Here is a 9,191-nt window from a genome sequence, read left to right as displayed (position 1 = left end):
AAAAGTAATGCCTTTCTATTTCTCTTAGACCTACCCTAGCCACCTTATCAGTAAGGAGTTTACTACTCTTGGCACCTTTTTGCACCCCAGGCTGATTTCTGAGCTTTGAGGGTCCGATACCATTAAGATTACCAAGGGCTCCCTCAATTTCCGATAGACCACCCCTTTTCCCTTTATTTAATTTGGAAGGGATCATATTTTTACACACTTGTTTAGTAATAAGCGGGGGCTCTTTTATTGGGGTGACACTGGTCCCTCTCTGAGCTCTATGTACGGGCACCCCCTTACTGTCCAAACTTGGCGTCACTTGTTTCCCCATGTACACTGCATGCTTCATTCTGTCAGTTCCATCACCAACACCCTCATAAGACTGCAGCCTCATCCTAGTCTCCCTCTGAAGGACATCCTGACTGTCTCGCCACTCTGAGGTTTCTAAGTCAGTTCCAACCATTGTTTACCAGGATCCTTCTCAGATCCTAGAAGTTCCTCAAACCTCAGGAAACCTTCCCCGGAATTACCCTCCTGAACCTGTAGGGAGCCTAATTCTGCTATACCTTTTTCCTCTTCTGTGTCAAACCTACCGTTCCCTGTCTCACTACAATTTTCAGGGTTTTCTACAACCAGATCAACTTGACCAAGACCATCAGGTCTACCATTATTTTTGTTGTCACCCATGGTGACCAAACCATCAAAAATCGCCAACATGCTGCATTTTTCATCATAGTCAGAAATATCAATGCATTTGTCATATTTAATTTCACCCATGTTTGGCAGGGCAGTGTCTGGAGAGGAACTGCACCCAGCGGAGTGGTTATCTATGGCAGCTTCAGTATACGCAAACTCCATTGGCATGAGATCCTCTGCCAGAAACTGTCCTGACCGATGAACATCATCGCATAACACATTTGGACCTTTAACTACAATCACTTCATTTATGGCTGTGCCACCTGGCACTTCCACCAACATCAGCTCATTTGGCACAGCATCATCCATTACCACATTTGAACCTTTGTAGATCACAGACATGACCTCTTCTGTGCGTTCGCCGTTACTTGGCGCTTCCATCTTGTAAGCAACATCATCTGCAGCAGCAAATGCACCATTGCATACAAGTTGCTGGGCAGGTCCTTCATCTGGCACTGCAGAAATCATGTCTGCTCCACTGTTACCAACAGAGACCTTTTCCCACAAAGCCAACACGCTTTTTGCCCAACTGTCCCAGTCTGTTATCTCTGTGCCAACTGAGGGACAGAGTGGCTCAGTAACCGACACACTGCACATGTCACTTTTGTTTAAACCAGACTGTGGCAATACATTTTTAACCAGAGCAGACTGCAATACCACACTCTCGCCTTCTGGTGGCGTTTCATTAAATGCATGAAGACCTTCACACCTGTCATTGCCAGACAGCATTAACACATTTCCATCATGAGTGTTTCCAAACATATTAGTTTTAGCATTTAACATTTCATTATTACTATGTTCAGGTACCGTCTTATCCTTCAGAGTGGCACCATAGCTGTCCCAGGCAACCTCCGGCTCCAAAACGCAGAGCCCCCTGGGGGTTTCTAGGGACACCTCTGTGGCATTCATCACGGTTGCTAGGGGAGATAACACATCTTTAACTGTATTCATAGCAACATTTATATCTCTAGTGAGCTGCACCAGCCCATTAGCAGCTGGGCCATCAACTTTAGCCAACACAATATTGTCAGCTTTACCCATCACATTGTCACATTCAAGTTTACCACTTGCCTCCCCACTGAACAGGGCACTGCAGCAAGGCAAGTCCTTTTCCACACAGACAGTGGATCTCCCATTTGGGGTCATTTCAACTGCAGTGTGCACATTCCCATAGTCATTTTCCATGCATTTACCAGCAACAGTCTTACCGATCACTGTAACAGGGGTTGTCATGTTCATTTGAGTACGTTGTCCATCCTTTATCGCACTTTCACTGGCCCACTCTCCCTGGTGGCCATGGGATGAAATTACAGCAGCCATTTCTGACTCCTTAGCACCCCCTGCAGGCACAACAGAAAACTCCTCCTTGTTGCCTGGGATGATGGCAAATATATTTTCACAGGAAACTGGCTCAGCCTCATTACCTCCAGGTGCACCCCAGAATCTAGGGCAAGACAATATTTCATGCCCCAGCTGGCCACATTCCAGGCATGGTACATTTTTACACATATCTTTAATGGGACGCCTCTCTAAATCTCCACAGTAGCTCCTCCTTCCGGTTGACATTTGATCTCTAGTTGCTAAGGGAGATGGCACTCTTCCAGCTGTACTTTGCTGACTCCCCCAAACGCAGCGACTTTGCGATCTTTGAAACATTGTTGCTTTCAACGTGCCATGATCCTTTGTCGGCAATACGTTTCTCACTTGGTTTGCAGACCCGATATCACCACCGTTGCTACGGGCAACCACATACCTCTCAAACTTCTGATCCACCTTTTGGACACTCCTGGCACTCAAATCAGGTTTTCCAAACATTGTCGCAGGTCTTTGTCGGGCGATGTCACCTTGTCTTGGCGACTGAGACAAAGGGCACTTGGAGACAACATGCCCCCACTCACTGGACCGCAAACAGGGCTCTTGCTTCATAGCCTTAGCAGGGCTTCCCCAACTGCATCCTCTTTCAAACTTAGGACTTTGCACATTAACAACTGGCCTGCTTGTACTAGCGTTACCAGGGGCAACCACATGCACTTCCCCTTTAACTGAAGTTAGTTTAGCAAAAAACTGTCTGCAATACTCTCCGGCAGGCTCAAACCCTTGCATCATCTTTGCAGTCACTCCACCAAACTTTTGCACCGTCCAGGAAAAAAAAATGAAGCACTGTCACTTTAAAGAAAGTTGCTTTTCACTTCTTGCAAGCTTTACTCAGCTGCACACAGATTGTGCGGTCTCAAGCACACAAACACAGTTCATAAAACAGATGAACTTACATTTCCAGGGATCTCCAGTTCTGCCAAGATTCTCCTTTCACAGGTACAGAACCTGCAACATGCAATGCCTTTCGCCTGGCTGCACTTCCGCACACAGCCAACAGTTCCTGACGTGAATTCACTGTGGAGCAAGGACCCGGATACCACCGTCTTGTGCCCGCTGAATCCACCACTTGTAATATTGGGGGTGTTTAGCTCAAGTGGGATATGCGATTTTAAGCGATTCACGCCAGTCCGGAACTATGTATAAGGGCTTGTTGGCCCACTTTTATTGAAAAGGCAAAAATAAACAAAATCCAAACATAGGTTTCCCACGCAGGGGGTTTTCACTGTCCACACAGAACTGTACCTTCAGCCTCCTGGCTTATACGTGCCAAAGAAAATACCGAGCCACCTTGCTCTTGTCAGCAGTAGCACAACTGCTCAGGCTCCAGCATGGAGCTCTCCTGACTCCTGTCAGCAACCTTAGACTCGGGTCTCTGGGGTTTCACAGTGCACACCTGCACTATCCAGCTCTCTAGCTACTTCACAGTGCACACCTGCACTCTCAGGGTTCTCCCTTGCAAGCCTGGACTCCTCGGGAGGGTGGAGCCCAGAATGCTGGTCCTGAGTCTCCTATCAGGCCCACACACACCTGCACAATCAGTGTGCTGATCAGCTCTAAAGCCTGAACCCAGGACTGGGGATTTTATTAACAATTGAGGAAACTGGAATGCCAGTTTCCTCTGTAAACTGCAAGCTCCCTGGAGCCCCTCAACCAGTCCAGTTGAAAACCCTGGGTCACCACACCCCTGGGGTACCACACTACTACACCGGTTATGATTACATTACCCGGTTTTCCTGCCATTTCTAACTGAGATAGTCATTCCAGCTCCTCCTCCTTCTTCATGTTGGGTGGCCTATAGCATCTCCAGATCCACTAGTTTGTTAGCTAGACTCCTAGCATGTGTGTATAATCCTCTTATTGTTGTATGAGTGCATAATGTTTTCCCCCTTTGTTTCTCCTGGCTTTGTTTTTGAATTTGAATTGCCCACTCACTTACTCCGTGATTAGTTGTTATTATTTTCTACAATAAAGATGCCTTTTTCGCGGTGTGAAGCCATCCAGGATATTTTTACTCATCAAACTTGTGCAGAGCCAGCACCTGTCAGCTGCCAGTAGGGCGGGACACTTTCCTGTAAAGGTTCGAAAGCTTTGAGAGCGGCAATCCTTTTCTCTATAGATGGGTTAGACTGTGTGTCAATTTTAAACTGATATTTGATTTGATTTGTAAGTAATGAAATAATTCCTTGTTTGAAATAAGGTATGTGGATTGGAGGGACAGAAAAAAGAAAAACTCTGCGTTCTTTACTAGTCTATGTAGAAAAATAACTTCTTAATCTGTCCACCAGGCAAAATCAGAGAGACCAGCAAAGCTTGGAGGGAAATCTGGCTCCCCTAAAAAGGCTGCTTGTGGAGGAGCTTGGGATGATATTTGTTGTCTTAACTTTTCCATAGCTGTAATGGATACAGGGAGCTGTGACCCAACTCGGGTGCCCCATTGGAAGCTGCCTGCTGTGGGGGCACTGAACAGGAGGGAGGGGCCAGGATCACAGAAGAGGGACCCGAGAAGAAGAGGATCCAGGTTGCTCTGTGCAAATCCACTGCAACAGAGCAGGTAAGTATAACAAAGTTTGTTATTTTTATAGAAGAAAAAAATTGACTTTACAATCACTTTAAAATGTAGCTGTGTAGCTTTCATTTAGCTTGTTCATATGGGTTCATTAGCTGTGCCACTAAACAATTTATTGAACTCTAACTCTTGGCAAATAAACAATGTATTCATTTGTTTACAGTCTGTGTTTAGGCTTTTTGATGAAGATGGTGATGGTCACATCTCGCAGGAAGAATTTCAAGCTGTTCGCAGTAATTTCCCTTACCTCTGTGCGTTCGATGAGATAGATCAAAATCAGTAAGTATAAGCTAATTTTGAGATCTTGAAAATGTCGCTTGTGTTTCATGCAGTTTGAATATGCCACATCTTTTATGTTAATAATATGTTATTCTTATTGTACTGTATACTCGTGGTATTCCGTCTTTAAAAATAAGATCCATAAATAAGGTTGGCATGCAATGAGAATATTTTTAAATGACTAATTTAAGAGGTCAGTGAAGTATAGAAGCCATGGTAAAATAAACTAGTTAACCTTGAAACTAAAATGAAATGAGGGATGAGCCGAACACCCCCCGGTTTGGTTCGCAGCAGAACATGTATTCGAACACATGAACACCGTTAAAGTCTATGGGACACAAACATGAAAAATCAAAAGTGCTAATTTTAAAGGCTAATATGCAAGTTATTGTCATAAAAAGTGTTTGGGAACCTGGGTCCTGCCCCAGGGGACATGTATCAATGCAAAAAAAGTTTTAAAAACTGCAGTTTTTTTGGGAGCAGTGATTTTAATAATGCTTAAAGTGAAACAATAAAAGTGAAATATTCCTTTAACAACTTAAGACCCGGACCAAAATGCAGCTAAAGGACCTTGCCCCTTTTTGCGATTCGGGCACTGCGTCGCTTTAACTGACAATTGCGCGGTCGTGCGACGTGGCTCCCAAACAAAATTGGCGTCCTTTTTTTCCCACAAATAGAGATTTCTTTTGGTGGTATTAGATCACCTCTGCGCTATAAACAAAAATAGAGCGAAAATTTTGAAAAAAATGCAATATTTTTTACTTTTAGCTATAATAAATATCCCCAAAAAATGTATAATTTTTTTTTTTTACACAGTTTAGGCCGATACGTATTCTTCTACCTATTTTTGGTAAAAAAAAAAAAACGCAATAAGCGTTTTATCGGTTGGTTTGCACAAAATTTATAGCGTTTACAAAATAGGGGATAGTTTTATTGCATTTTTATTATTTTTTTTTTTTTACTACTAATGGCGGCGATCAGCGATTTTATTTGTGACTGCGACATTATGGCGGACACTTCGGACAATTTTGACACATTTTTGGGACCATTGTCATTTTCACAGCAAAATTTTTTAAATGCATTGTTTATTGTGAAAATGACAGTTGCAGTTTGGGAGTTAACCACAAGGGGGCGCTGATGGGGTTATGTGTTCCCTGAAGTGTGTTTACAACTGTAGGGGGTGTGGCTGTAGGTGTGACATCATCGATTGTGTCCCCCTATAAAAGGGATGACACGATCGATGCAGCCGCCACAGTGAAGAACGGGGAAGCCGTGTTTACACACGGCTCTCCCCGTTCTTCAGCTCCGGGGACGGATTGCGGGTCTCCGGCGGCGATAGGGTCCGCTGGTCCCGCCCACGACCCAAGGCTTGGTACTAGTACAGGACGTACATGTGCCCAGCCGTGCCATTCTGCCGACGTATATGTGCAGGAGGCGGTCCTTAAGTGGGTAAATTTTGTACCTGGGGGTGCCTATAGTATTCCTGTAAAGTAGCGCATGTTTCCCATGTTTATAACAGTCCCTGCACAAGATGACATTTCTAAAGAAAAAAAGTCATTTAAAATTACTCGAGGCTATAATGAATTGTCGGATCCCGGCAATACAGATAAAAGTCATTGGAAACGCTAAAATTAGCAGCGCTTTACCGGCGTTTGTAGAGCCCTGAATAGTGGCTGAATAAAGGATTAAAAGCGTTGCTGCCAAGGCGTTTTGCAGGCGCTTCCAATTGATTTCAATGGGAAGGGGCACTTTAGGAGCCGTGTATTCACCGCTCCTAAAGCGCTGCAAAGAAGCTGCTTGCAGGACTTTTTTTTACACCCTGCCAGCGCAGCGCCCCAGTGTGAAAGCCCTCAGGCTTTCACATTAGGATTGCAGATGCGGCTTCTTTCAGGTGAAATTTTTAGCGCTAAAGCGCCTGAAAAATGCCCCAGTGTGAACGGGGTCTAACTTACTCTCTGTGATCCGGCTCAGGCCTAGGACATGCTTCCAATCTCAGCTCCATCAGGCCTAACAACTCCTGTTTGGTTGACTGCAGCCACTCCCGGAGCTCCCCATCACCGTCCTATCTCCCATGCATGCGCCTTTCTCCCAGTCAAAATTAACTGCCATCAGCAGGGTCTCGACAAGCCTGCCAGTTGGTCCTTCTGGAATAACTCCCATCGCTAGTGATGAACATTCTGTAGTATTCTGAGAGGAGGCAATTCCAGAGAGGTAGGTGGAAGGTTCTCTGCCACTGAACATTTGTCAATAGCAACAGAGTCTCCCACCTGACATCAGCCTGAGAGGAAGGGGCTTTTTAAAAAAAAATTACTGTGACAAAACAGGAATGCATTCATACAGACTGGGAGGTAGAATGTAAGCTCTGACCCTATCACTGCCTACCTGAGTCTCTGTCCCTCTCTGTCCTCCTCAGTTCAGGACCTCCAAGATTCTGCTTGAAAGTATGAAGGAGACCTGCCCCTGCCCCAGGAAAGGTGCCCTCCAAGCCAAGTTTCAGCCAGTCTATGGCTGGGTCAGTCATATCTGTGGGGGGATCTTTCTCTGGAGTCTGTACACAACATAACTTTGACGTACAGAGCAGCCTCAGCCGTGGAGTCATAAGCAGGCACATCTAGAGGGATCCTGTGATGCCACGCTCCATATAAACTGGGCAGTGTTGTCACGGGTTGTATCCCGTCCTGCTGCTCTGTGTGCAGGGTATGCCAGATCTTCTCTCACCGGGCTATTACTCCCTCTCATTCCTTCGATTTTAGCCTCCCTGCACACACAGCTCCCACAACTTTGCATTAACAGCCAGGACACACTGCAGACTGACAGTCTCCACTGCCAATCTGTGTGGAGCACGGTACATGCAGCCCCGCTCTCCTCCGGCTGTTACTTGTCAGAAGCATTCCTCCTCACATCTCAGCACCTGAATACAGGAGAAGGGTGGAGAATTACTCCGCCGGCCAGGACTAATTGAGGAGCGGGGAGGCATGATGTACATGCGCCCGAAAATTAAGAAAAAGTCCCTTCTTTATGCTCACCTCCTGGGCCCCTATGTTGACCTGATGGGGCCCAGGAAAATGTAATTCCATCCCCCAATAAGCAAGTAGGAAGGAGAGAAAAAACGTATATTGACAGCCGCACTCCAATAAGTCTAAAAAAGACATGCCCTTTATTGGGTAAAAAGAAATGCACTACAAAAAAACAGCTATGACTAAGCATTGAGGTCAGCTGTTTATTTCCCACTGTATGCTGTTTTTTTGTAGTGCATTTCTTTTTACCCAATAAAGGGCACGTCTTTTTTAGACTTTTTGGAGTGCGGCTGTCCATATACGTTTCTTCTTTTTGAATTCTCTGTGCATTGCTGGCACCTGTTGGTTCCTGAGTGGACATTGATTGCCTTAGGAAAGACTGCCGCTCCAGGTGAGTACACCTATCTAGGAAGGAGAGAAGTTTCAGAAAAAAAAAAAGAAAAAGTAATGCTGGTGTCCCTGCTCACTAGCGCCCCCTTATAATGCGCCCATGGCACTAGCCATATCTGCCATACCTTGCATATGCCACTGGATTGGAGGCAGGGGGTGTTAGTGGCAGGGGGTGATTGGAGGCAGGTTGGTGTTGGTGGCACCGCAGAGGGTGGAGGATGGACACAGGGGTTGTTGGTGGTACCGCAGAGGGGGGTGGAGGCAGGGGACAATGGAGGCAGGGTGTGATTGGAGGCGGGGGGCCTGGGGGAGATTGGAGGCAGAGGGAGATTGGAGGCAGGGGCAGATTGTGGCATCGCAGAGGGGGGTGAAGGCAGGGTGTGTTGGTAGCAGAGGGGGATGGGGGCAGGGGGTGATGTGACTAAATAATTTGCCCCTATTATATCGAAAATAACATAAATATGCTTTTTTACCTTAAAGTGGAGTTCCGGACAAAATTACACGTTTTAAATAAAAATACCCCTATAATGCACAAGCTTATTGTATTCTAGTAAAGTTAGTCTGTAAACTAAGGTCCGTTTTCTTAGGTTATTACAGCATTTTGAAAGTTTATAAACTAGCATTAGACCGTGGCCATCTTAAGTGTGGGCATCTGAAGCCAGACTGTATTACTTCCTGGATTTCAGCCTTGCAGATCTCGCACATGCTCAGTGTTGCACAAGGTTTCAGGTCAGGTTTGCATAGTAACGGGAGTGTCAGAGGAAGTTTCCGCCTCTTATCTATGCACAGGGCAGCCACCAGGAATCATGGGGCCCCTTACACAGCTTCAGGCATGGGCCCCCTGGAGCAGAGAACCAGGGGGGGTGCTGTCGCCTGAA

The sequence above is a fragment of the Rana temporaria genome, chromosome 11 (genome assembly GCF_905171775.1).
Source record: "Rana temporaria chromosome 11, aRanTem1.1, whole genome shotgun sequence".
Taxonomy (NCBI): domain Eukaryota; kingdom Metazoa; phylum Chordata; class Amphibia; order Anura; family Ranidae; genus Rana; species Rana temporaria.
This window is presented reverse-complemented; position numbering follows the sequence as displayed.